Raw genomic sequence first — 12,445 nt, forward strand, 5'->3', positions numbered from 1 at the left:
TCTCCCTTTCCCTTTTGTGATTATATCTTCTGAAAGGAGGGAAATGAAAAGGTTTCTGAAATGGAATGAAAGATATTTGAATCTAAAGTAATAATACACAATGGTATTCCCATATACAATAAGCATTCTTTGAAAAATATTTATACATGTGATCTTACAGTGTATTCTGTGTACCACCATGTGGTAAACACATTCTTTAAGACATATAACACTACCTGGATGCATCAAATTTAGCACATGGAAACAATTTTTATATGTGTGCTTTAACAGAGAATATATACACCAGTGTTTGGTAAACACATTCTTTCACTGTAATAAGATAAAGATAGATAGCATTTCTAGAAACATCTTTTTTTTTTAAGTAGTTATGTATTCAGTATTTTTTATTTATTTATTTATTTTTGGCTGTGTTGGGTCTTCTTTTCTGTGCGAGAGCTTTCTCTAGTTGTGGCAAGCAGGGGCCACTCTTCATCATGGTGCGCGGGCCTCTCACTATCGCGGCCTCTCTTGTTGCAGAGCACAGGCTGCAGACGCGCAGGCTCAGTAGTTGTGGCTCACGGGGCTAGTTGCTCCGCGGCGTGTGGGATCTTCCCAGACCAGGGCTTGAATCCGTGTCCCCTGCATTGGCAGGCAGATTCTCAACCACTGCGCCACCAGGGGAGCCCTAGAAACATCTTTTATACACGTGTCTTTATATAGTACTACATACACAACAACTTGGGGAATACATCGTTTCAATAAAACAGCACCATTCTTATTCACATAAACAACTGCCATTCTTTGAAACATCTTTTATGCATGACTTTAAATAATATTATACTTGAACCACAGTGTGGTCAACAAAGCTTTTCCTTATAACACTTATTATTCACGTATAAAACTAGTATTCTTTGAAACGTCTTTTGTACATGTGTCTTTACATAGCATATTTCATGCAGAACAGTATGGTGTGGTGAAAACATAACTTCCAGGAAGTAACAATACCTGGATGAAAAAAATAAGTGTATGAATCTTAGAAACATCTCATTTACATGGTTCTTTAAGTGTATTTCATTCACCACATTGTGGTGAAATTATCTTTCATTGAAATAACACAATGCTTATTCACCTGTATAATTTTCTTCATTATAAACATTTTTTATATACGTGTCTTTACATAGTGTACTCCTTTAATGTAATGTGTTAATTACATTTTCACTAAATAACAGGGTACTTGTTCACATATACAACTAGCATTCTCACACATCTTTTATATGTGTCGATAGTGTATATAATATGCAGCATTGTGCTGAACACATTGTTTCATTAAAATAACTACTTAGATGCTACTAAACACTAGCACACTTAGAAACATCTTTTATAATATGTTTGAGCATTATATTCATATCATGCACCATACTTTGCTGTACATGTTTTTCATCAAAACATTGCTTTAATTAGTCACACATATACTTAGCATTCTTAGAAACATCTCTTATACATGTGACTTTATATAGTATATTATGTGCACCACAGTGATTCAATCTCCTTACTATACTTGATCTAGTAGTTCATATTTTTATTTTTCATGATTCATAATTGTTAAGCTATATGTTTCTAAATATTTTTCTATTTTTTCTATATTGCCTAATTTGTTGGCATATTATTTCTTCATAGTGTTTTCATATGACCCTTAGTGTTTCTAATATATCATTACTTTGAACTAATTTTCGTGGTAATACACTGTTCTTTTTCCCATAAACAACTAGCTTTATGAGGAACATCTTTTATTTAAACGTTTCTTTAAATAATGGATTCCATGCACTACAGTTTGGTGAATACATTGTCAGTGGAATGTCACTCTGCTCTTTCATATATATAAATAACTTTCTTTGAAACATCTCCTATACATGTGTGTTTACATAGTGTATAGCAAATATCACAGTGTGTTGAAAACACCTTTAGTGAGATGTTTTCAACACACTAATACTCTCATTCATATATACAACTAGAATTTTTTGAAACTTATTTTATACAGGTATTTTTACATAGCATATTCCAACAACAGTATGCTGAACATATTTTTTCACTGAGAAAAAAAATGCTATCATTTTATATATTCACATATAAAACTAGCATTTTAGGGTAATCATTTATACATGTGATTTTCACAATATATTCCATGACCATTCTTCCAGTGATCACATTCTTCCACTTAACACGGACATATTCAGAAGTACAACCACAGTAACTGGAAGCATCCTTTATATATGTATCTTAATTAGAGTAACCTTAAGACCACATTGTAGTCATTCTTTCCTTCACTGAAATAACTTTATCATATTCATTTAGAAAATTAGCATTCTTTGAAACAATTTTATACATGAGTTTTACCATAATGTACTACATTATTAATAGTGGTGAACACATTCTATCACTGAATTTACACCCCCTTCATATGCATAAACATTAGCATTCAAAGAAACATGGTTTCCAAACCTGCTTTCACATAATGTTTTCCATGTACCACTTTGTGGTGAATTATTCATTCAGTAAAATAACACTATCCTTATTCACACATACAATTACCATTCTGTAAAACGTGTCTGTATATCTTTCATTATAGTGAATTTAATGTACCACAGTTTACTGAACACATTCTTTCATTGAACGAACACTACAGAAATGCAACAAAATTCTCTTAGGACCATCTTTTATACATGTTCGTTTAGAATATATAACACATATTGTATTTGGTGAACACATTTTTTCATTGAAATAACGCTGTCCTTTATTTACATATACAACTAGCTTTCTTGAAAGATTTTCTATACATGTGACTTTTCATAGTGTATTCAATGCACCACAGTACTGTAATCATATTCTCTCACTAAAATACACAGATCTTATTCACATATACAACAAGCATTCTAAGATACGTTTTTTAAAATAAATTATTTATTTATTTATTTTTGGCTGTGTTGGGTCTTCGTTGCTGCCCATGGGCTTTCTCTAGCTGTGGTGAGAGGGGGCTACTCTTCATTGCGGTGCGTGGTCTTCTCATTGTGGTGGCTTCTCTTGGTGTGGAGCATGGGCTCTAGGTGTGCGGGCTTCAGTAGGTGTGGCTCGTGGGCTCTGGAGTGCAGGCTCAGTAGTTGTGGCACACGGACTTAGTTGCTCTGCAGCATGTGGGATCTTCCCAGGCCAGGGATCAGATCTGTGCCCCCTGCTTTGGCAGGGGCATTCTTAACCACTGTGCCACCAAGGAAGTCCCTCTAAGATATGTTTTATGCACAGGTTTTTACATACATTATACTACACTCCCCAGTATGGTGACCACATTTTTTCACTCTAATAACACTGTCATTATTTCAAATATACAGCTAGCTTTATTAGGAAAAACTCTATACATGTAAATTCATAATGTGTTTTCATGCTCCACAGAATGTTGAACTCAGTCTTGCACTAGAATAACTGTCATTTTTACAAGTACAACTGCCTTGTTTGTAATCTTCTTTTATACATGTGTCTTAGCAAGTTTTTTTTCTATGTGCCACAGTGTGATGAACTAATTATTTCACTGAAAGAAGATGGTTCTTTATTTACATATACCACAGGCACTCTAACCTCTTTTATACATGTGCCTTTATACAGTATATTCCATTGATCTGGGATTTTCTGTTGAGAGAATTTTGATTACTGATTTAATCTCATTACTTTTTCTTTGTCTGTTCAGACTTGCTGTTTCTCCCCGGTTCAGTTTGGTAGGTTGTATGATTCTAGGAAGTTAACCATTTCTTTTAGGTTATTAAATTTGTTGCTGTATAATTATTCATAATAATCTTCTACCATCCTATGTAATTCTGTAGTGTCAGTTATTATTTCTCTTCTTTGAGTTTTCTCACATTTTTTCTTAGTCTAGCTAAAGGTTTTTCAGTTTTGTTATCTCAGAAAAATCAGCTCTTAGTTTCATTATCTTTTCTATTGTTATTCTGAACTCTATTTTATTTATTTCTGCTCTGATCTTATGTCCTTCCATCTGCTACTTTGGTTTAACTTGATTTTCTTTTCTAAACATGCAACTTTGGTTGTTTATTTGCAATCTTTCTAACTTCTTAGTATATGCATTTATTGCTATAAGCTTCCCTCTCAGAACTGCTATAGCAACTCTCAGGGGTTTGGTAAGTTGTGTTCTATTTTTTATTTCAAATATCCTTTGATTTTTCATTTGATATTTTATTTGACACACTGGTTATTCAGGAGTGTGGTGTTTAATTTTTACAATTTTCCAGCTTTCCTCAAGTTGTTGATTTCTAATTTTATACCACTGTATTAAAAAAAAAGTCACTTGGTATTGTTACCAAAACAAACTTGGGTCCACTTGCACAATGCACTGTAAAACCAATCTACTAACACTGAGAGTGTAGTGAAGGAAAGTACACTGTTTATCACACCCAATGTGGAGCCAAGCAAGGAGAATGGGCCGCTCAAGCTCAAAAGAGATTCAACTCTACCAGGCCTGGAATGAGCCTGAGTTGCTTTGCTAATATATTTGCATGAGAGTGAACTCTGAACAAGAAGGGAAACACACTAATTAAGAGTTTTGCTTTGGGTCTATAGAATTTAAGAGTGTATTGTACCAACCATAAACACTGTGTATTGAAAACAGGAGCATAGATAATTGCACATGGTATTGGAGAGACTCCTGAAAGCCTCTACCATTGAGGCTCAATATGTAGCAGTAATATGCCTCAATGATTAGCAAAATTTTAAAATAATACATCTCAACCAACATTCCATTTGAGGCTCCCTGATTTCAAGGGGTCATTGCATATGTTGGTGGCTTCTGATCTAATACAAAGTATATTCTGTCACAGCACTTACAGAAGTAAGATAATTAGAGCCCAGATTTGGCCTCTATAGACCCCTTGCTATGACACAGTTTTCAATGTGGTTCATATCATTACTTAGATGTGTAACTATGTTGTATACTTTTCGTTCACTAAACTGTAGATTTCTAAGTATATTCATTGTGGGTGTAGATTTCTAAGTATATTCATTGTGAATCTTCTTTAGCAATTGAACCCCTGTTATCTGACATATTTCATGCCATTATGTTTCAAAGAAGAAAAAAAAAACAACAGACTGAGAGAAGGAAAAGAGGGAGCAGTATTTTATACATAATGGTAAACTTACCTTTTCTGGTGCTCTTCAATTTCTTCCCATGGATACAAGTTTGCATCTGATATGAATTTACTACAGCCTGAACAATTTATCATTTCTTCCAGGGCATATCCGCTGTAACAAAACATCTCAGTTGTCATTTTTCTGAAAATGCCTTTATGTCAACCTCAGTTTTGAAATACAATTCCCTTGATATAGAATACTGGGTTACCTTTTTCTGATGAGAAGGATGTCATTCACAAGGTTGTTTCAAATGTGTAATATGTCTTTACATTCCCTCCAGAAGCTTTCTTACATTAAAAAATAATCTCTGTTGTAATAGGTTGTATTGACTCAGCCTATTGATACCTTTGTTCTCTGCCAGGAATGCCTGGGCAAGTACATTTACTATATTGACTCAAAGTGAACCCCACAGACATTTCCCACCATCACCACTAGGGAAAATGTTGACTAGGCCAGCCCTTGTGATTCTCATGATTACAGGATGCAGCTCAGCAAGAAACCATCAGGGAAATTTGAAGAATAAGATTTGTTACTCTCAGGTCCTTGAGAGTACATGGCATACATGGGGCCACTCAGTGAAGTTGTGGGGAGAGAGGGAGGGAGGGACAGAGGGAGAGAGTACACCCCTGGGGCTCTCCGTTTATTAGGATTAGATGGGTGGGGTGTCTATGGTTTCATGGATTCACAATTTTTGGGTGAATTTAAAGCATAGGCTGTGAGAATTAGGGTATGGGAAAGAAGAAGTGACCCAAAGGGTCGGTTATAAGGTTACCCAGAACTTTCTAGAAGGGAAATTTTATGAGTGAGGCAGTCTGGTTCCTTCTTTAGTTCTTTTGCTAACAGCTGTGTCACACAGTTGGCAATACCTTTATTTGAGATGTATGCCTTTGAAATTGATGCCAGGGCAATCAAAAGCTTAATGTCAGGCACTTACACTACAATCCACCCTAATATACCTAGGCATCAGATTTAGTGGTGAGGACACTAACAGCCTGGGTAGCAGATACGTTAAAAGTCAGGGGTAGGTTCCAAGAAAATATGCATCTGATTTCAGTTATGATAACAAATCCTATAATAATTATACAAACAATGGTTGGATATTCAGTCAGTAGCCTTTGTCCCAAACTTGAAAGGTCCGGCCATGAAAATACATCAGTGATCTTGGAGGCCCAGGGAATATGTTCAAAGATTTGGACAGTATTACTGAATATTTTAACATCTTGGGCCATCTTGTATCAGTAGGTTTTAACTTGTCCTGAGTTAGTGATGAACATGCAGCAAGTGGTCCCAGGGAGCGCATAAACTGCTCTTTCCTTGGCAAGAAGATAAACTAAGGCCAGGTGGTTTTCTGAAACCACTGGAGCAAGTGACTCATGACTGTTACACAAGGGACAGGGGGTCATGGAGGCTTTGTATATGTTGGGTTAAGATTGCCAATAATTATTTCTTGGCACTAAATACCCAATTTTGTGTGGCAAGGGCCAGTGCACTGGTGCCCAGTCTAGTAAGTCCTAGTAGAACTGAAATGCCCAGGACTAAAGCAATGAAAATGGCTTTTTGTCAGTAGAAGCCAAGCAGAGTAAGAAACTCAGTGATTTTTGTGTCCCGTGGTTTATACCTCCACAGGCAGGACGAAAGAAACAATGATGCACTTAGTGTGTAGCCCAGGGAAAGTCAATCACAGGAGGGCTGGGAAAGAGAGTAATGTACTGGGTGAGTATCTTACACTGTCGCATAGAGTAGAATCCAAAGTTGGCCATTTTTACTGTAAAATATTCATTGGGCTTGTCAGTGAGAAAAGCAGGAATTTGAGCCCATTCATGGTTATCTGTGCTATAGGAGTGGTGTGATTCACAGGGTACGTGGCCCAAGATTTGTTTGCTTCTGGGCACAAAATCACCAAGGTGGCTTGAAGGCTACTTCAAAATGACCCTTGGAGGAGCTGTTGGAGTAGAAAATGGGTGAGGCATCTAAGTGAAGGGAAGCCCAGGGCAAAGACATTATTGTTAAGTGGAGTCGACTGAAATTGAATATGTCAGCAGGGTAAGCATTTAAGGTAGAGTACAAGTGATTGGAGGCCAAACGATAGGCCTAGCAATTTCTGACTTCGAAGTATGGGCAGCCCTCTCAGCATATTGGCCAAAAAAATTGCTGGTGTTTGTGAAGCATCTTGCCAATATAGGAGGAAGTGTAGTGGACGTGGTTATGAAAGTGTCAGGGGTAGTCCTGGTAGGGGATGGTGGCGGCCCGCAGAAGTCATGGCTGGGAATTCCTATGTAAGCTCAGAAAATTGGAAGATCAAGGAGAGCAGGTAGGGCAAAGAGTCTATATGTGTAATATTTCTAGGCAGGGAAGCTATATGATGCTGAATGCATAGTTTTGACTGCCACGATAGGGAAGATAGGAGGCAAGGCTGCCCTGCACTTGACAGAGGATGTACTCACAGTCTGACAAGCCTGTTGGTATTAGGAAGGGTCAGCAGGCAAACACCAGGCAAATTCAGGAAAATAATATTCCAGTGTGTCCCCTGATTCTATTAAGGCAATATATTTAAACCACTCTTCTCACAAACACTTAGACCCTGTTGCAGTATTTCAGAGACGTCACAGTAAACTGGGGAGCAGAGCAATCTGGGCAAGTGTCAAGGTCTCTGACACAGTGATATGCCCCTGGTGTGTCCTCTCTACTGTATGGGGCATAGTCATCTCCAGCAGTGACCTCTTGGGCTGGGGCAAATCATCTGAGATGATGTCCTCTCCAATTCTGAGTTCACCTCACTCAGGGGTAAGGTCCTCTAGAATGGTGCCACCCAGGGGGCAAGTGACCCTCCAATGGGGCTATCCGGTTGGGATATCGGTCATGGGCTGGGACAGACTAGCCTGATACAGCTTGGAAGCTTTCCTGAAGACTGACTTTCATATTTGGTGCCTCCAGCTACTGGAACAAATTATTAACACCTCCCTGGCGTCATCAGGGACACATTCCCCAAAGGAACAGGTGGCTGCCCTTTCATTCCATGTGCAGTGCATCCAAGGCACACAAAGATTCTGAGCACATTTACAACCCAGGCTAAAGAAGATCTTCTGGATACTATTTAGGCGTTCTTGGGACTGCCCCATGAGGGTGATGGACAAATCATGGGAGCACAGTCCCTGTAACCAGATGGGTTTTGTGTATGGTCACTTACAGGGCCAATTAGTTTGTAACAATATTTGATATAAAGAATTGGTGGGTATCATTTAGACATCACCTCCAGAGAACCCATTTCCTGTGAAGGGATTCAATCCCTCTGCTGCTCAGATGTGGTGTCATGCTAGCCTAAACCCTTCCAACACAGCTCTCCAACATTCCCCGTTTATCCACCCTGTGGTGCAGTTGTGGACAGGAGAAGTATTATTCTAATATTGTCCCTGAGTGCTGGTTAGGCCCCATGGGATCTACCAGTAACTCAATTATCCAGACTGCATAATGCAGTAAGAATGGCTACAGCCATACAGAGCACCAATATCTGATGGGCTTCGATGGGATTCCTTCTGGATGAGCTGCTTGAATATCGATTAACAGCTGACTGCAGTTGCTTTTGACAAGAAAGCCATGGGATACCTCTTGCAGTGTGGGAAAGGTACATTCTCCTGCAATATGGAAAGGCTTCTGATGTCAAGTTTAGCCCTTCCTGTATGCCCCAAACCCAAAAGAAACTCAATAGACTCAGGTTTGGTGCAGAGACCCCAGGAAGCAGAGTCAGGCGTGGCCACAGACTATACTCAGAACGTGGAGTAGGTGGCGCTGAAGGTAAGGCTTGTTGGACTTTCTGTTGGGCAGTGTCCAAAGCACACTGCTGGGCCTCTCCCTAATGGAAGGTGGCAAATTTGCATGTGGTGGCATAGATAGGGCAAATAACCAGTGAGACATAAGGAATGTGTTGCCTCCAGAACCTGAAAAGGCCTGAAGCCTGAATGTGTTGTGCCTGTCTGAGCGTAGTGGGTAATTCAACAGTGAGCAATGGATATTTGGCACTTGGGGGAATTTCTCAGCCCTTCAAGTCCCAGGTGATGCTCAGGAACGTAAAGGTAACACTGGGCATTAGATGTCCTGAGGGGCATTTGCCCAGTCACACTGGTGTAGGTGGTGTGTAAGGGTGTGCAACTCTGCCCATATCATTTCCTCAGACGGACAACTCAGCATAATGCCATCAAAATAATGCCTCAAAAATGCAATTTTCCGGGCTTCCCTGGTGGCACAGTGGTTGAGAGTCCGCCTGCCGATGCAGGGGACACAGGTTCGTGCCCCGGTCTGGGAGGATCCCACATGCCGCGGAGCGGCTGGGCCCGTGAGCCATGGCCGCTGAGCCTGCGCGTCCGGAGCCTGTGCTCCTCAACGGGAGAGGCCACAGCAGTGAGAGGCCCGGGCACGGCAAAAAAAAAAAAAAAAAAAAATGCAATTTTCCAATTGCAATTTATCTAAATCCCAGGAGCAGAGGTCCGTGCAACTGCAGTATTGTTTAAATATGCCATTGGGAGCCATAGCAACGTGTTTAACCCATTCAAAAGTGAAAGCAAATTGGATCTGGGATTCCTTTGAGATGGGAACAGATATATTAGCTAGGTCAGTGACGGCAAAGGACACTCCTTGGGCCGCTTGTATCTCCCCAATCTTTCTATACTAGAAATTGGGAAAACTGAGAACTGAGGCTTAGCTAGTCCATGGTGAGGCACCACTCATCAGTGGCTAGCTTAAGTACCAGATAAACACTGCTATTGAAAGGGGAGGCTGGGGGCTTAATGACTCCCATTTCTGTAATAACAGGGCACAGGACTTCAGTATTCAGGGCACAGGAAGTCAGTATTGGGGGTGCTCACCATCTTGACCTGAGGAAGAAGAGTCATTTGCAGCCAGCTGGCCACTCCCAGCAGGAAGGCCAGCAAACTGGGCTTCCTCCATGTGGCATAGATTCATGTAAGTGCATCCATGCCAATAAATAAAGAACCAAGAGGGCCACCATAAGAGGAAGCCATTTGATGTGAGTGGTCCCAACAGTTACATCCGAATGGATCTGACGGTTTTACCAGCAATTCCCTGCAAGTAGTAGGGCTCCCACACTGGGAATTTAGAGGGACTACCTGGAATAATAGTGACATTGTTTCCAATAGGGCCAAAAAAACCCTGCATATTTTTATTGTCCCAACTGTCCACCAGAATGGTAACAGGAGCGACTGTCCCCAGCGGATGGGAAAAGCCCTCAGGAGCCACCAATTTTCCAGGATAGGGGCTTAGGTGGCTGGAAGTCCTGGAGGTTAGGGAAGAACACAGAGGGAGCATTAAGGACTGAGGGGGTTTTGTGGCAAGAGGATGGATGGTAGAAAGGGGCTGCAGTGTGAGAATGCTAGTTCTATAGACTGAAATTTTGAGACTGGCTGTTCAGAGATCAAGTGGCCATGACTCCCAGCAGAGGTCTGCTATGTATTCCCTTGAGGAGCAAAATTAGGATGGGAATTCATTGGGGAGGAAATGGGGAGCCTTTTCAATTGGGGAAATTTCCTTTAGGGCCATCTCTCTAGGGCAGTGGGGCAGAGGGGCATAAGCCTCAAGTATTTGGGTGTCTGGGTGCAAATCTCTCCTCCATGTCTAACGACCGGGTTCATGTCCTTCGGTGCCTTTTGAATGGTTTCAAAAGTTTCAATAAAATGGAATAGTGCCACTGTGTATTTAGGAGGAGTGCGTTGTAAAAATCCTCTGGACTAAAGAGTTAAATGGGCCCTCTTTAGGGTTAGAAACAGAGAGGCGTTCATTTGAGTCACTATAGTCATAGAAATGGTACACCCATTGGATCATGCCAATTTTGTGCAGCACAAGATGGGCCTCATCTAACGTTTTCTATTCACTGAGCTTAGCAGTAATCACCATGATGAAAGGTGGGCATGGTGCCAGGCAATAAACACCCAGGTGAGGAGAGGGAGGGCTGGTGCGGGTACCAGTGGTTCTTGCCTTCTCTTGTCCTCCCCTCCACGTCACCAGAGGCCTTAATAACCTTATCAGCTTTTTCCTTGGTGGCAGGGGTATCCCATGAGGTGTGTTTTTTGGTTCTGCCCTCATTCGGGGAAAGCCAAGAGGGTTTAGGTTGTGGTATCTCAGAGGAAATGAGCACACAGCCCAGATGGATCTTTAAGGTCTTTAAGAGGTACTGGCTAGTTGGTATATTTCAGCAGCTGAGAGTAACAATCCAGAGCCCATTCCAAAAACCCGCAACAGTCAATCAGCTCCCTTCTCTCCCCTCTGCTGCACCAAATTTTTAAGCTTTCAATTGAAGATATAATTTCAGATCTCAGTTTTGAGACTTTGAATTTTTCTCCTGTTACCTGAACCTTACGTGTTGGTATTGGAAATTTTGTGGAGGACTTCCTGTAAGCCCTCTTAGTAAGTGGCTGACTCCCCTTCCTGGGTGTCCCAGTGAAGCACCCAAGAATTAGGGTCTGCCTCCACTAGTGTCTTACACACAGGGTCTTCAGAAAAAGCCCCGAGGCCTCTGGAGAGTAATAACAAAGCCCTGGCCTGCTGGCTGCTGTGCTACCAAGCCACACCCAGGAAGTTCCTATAGGGATTTTACATTTATGGAGGAGTTACTGAATCTCTTCCAGGGTTTTAGAAGGCACTGGCACAAGATGCTCAGAACACTTAACAGTTGTCCATTAAGTTTTTTTGCAACACTGTGTTAGGGATTGGACCCACTGTTTTGTCACAGGGCCCAGCAGTAAGGCGAGGTAAGAATCATGTGATTGGAGATACATGAAACAAGTCACTTGGTTTATTGCACATAGCACACATCACAGATTAGTCAAAATAGTTAACGTTCGAAGGGGATAACGAACCACACCAAGGAGAAGTCTAAGAAAGAAATGTGTCAGCACCAGCAGCAATCTCTCTGGTCCAGCAACGGGTCTTGAGACAAGCAAGAGTGGGAAGTTGCCTTCTGCTCCCACAGAGGCTCCAGCAGCATCAGTCGGGAACAGCTCTCAGCAGGGTGGAGTCGGTCCTCCAGCAAAGTGCCTTCAAGTTGCTGAGTTCAGTGGTCTCATTTGAAGGAGCCTGCTGGTAGGGTATAGTGGTTACACCCCAGGGGGACTCCTCTCTCATTAGTTGCTCCTTCTGTTCTGGTGAAGTGTTTCCTTGGATGTCATCGAATACCTTATCTACACTTTTTTTTTTTAATTCAAGTATAGTTGACTTACAGTGTTGTGTTAGCTTCTGGTGTACATCAGAGTGATTCAGTTGTACATATATA

Source organism: Lagenorhynchus albirostris, chromosome 7 (assembly GCF_949774975.1).
Source record: "Lagenorhynchus albirostris chromosome 7, mLagAlb1.1, whole genome shotgun sequence".
Classification (NCBI taxonomy): Eukaryota; Metazoa; Chordata; class Mammalia; order Artiodactyla; family Delphinidae; genus Lagenorhynchus; species Lagenorhynchus albirostris.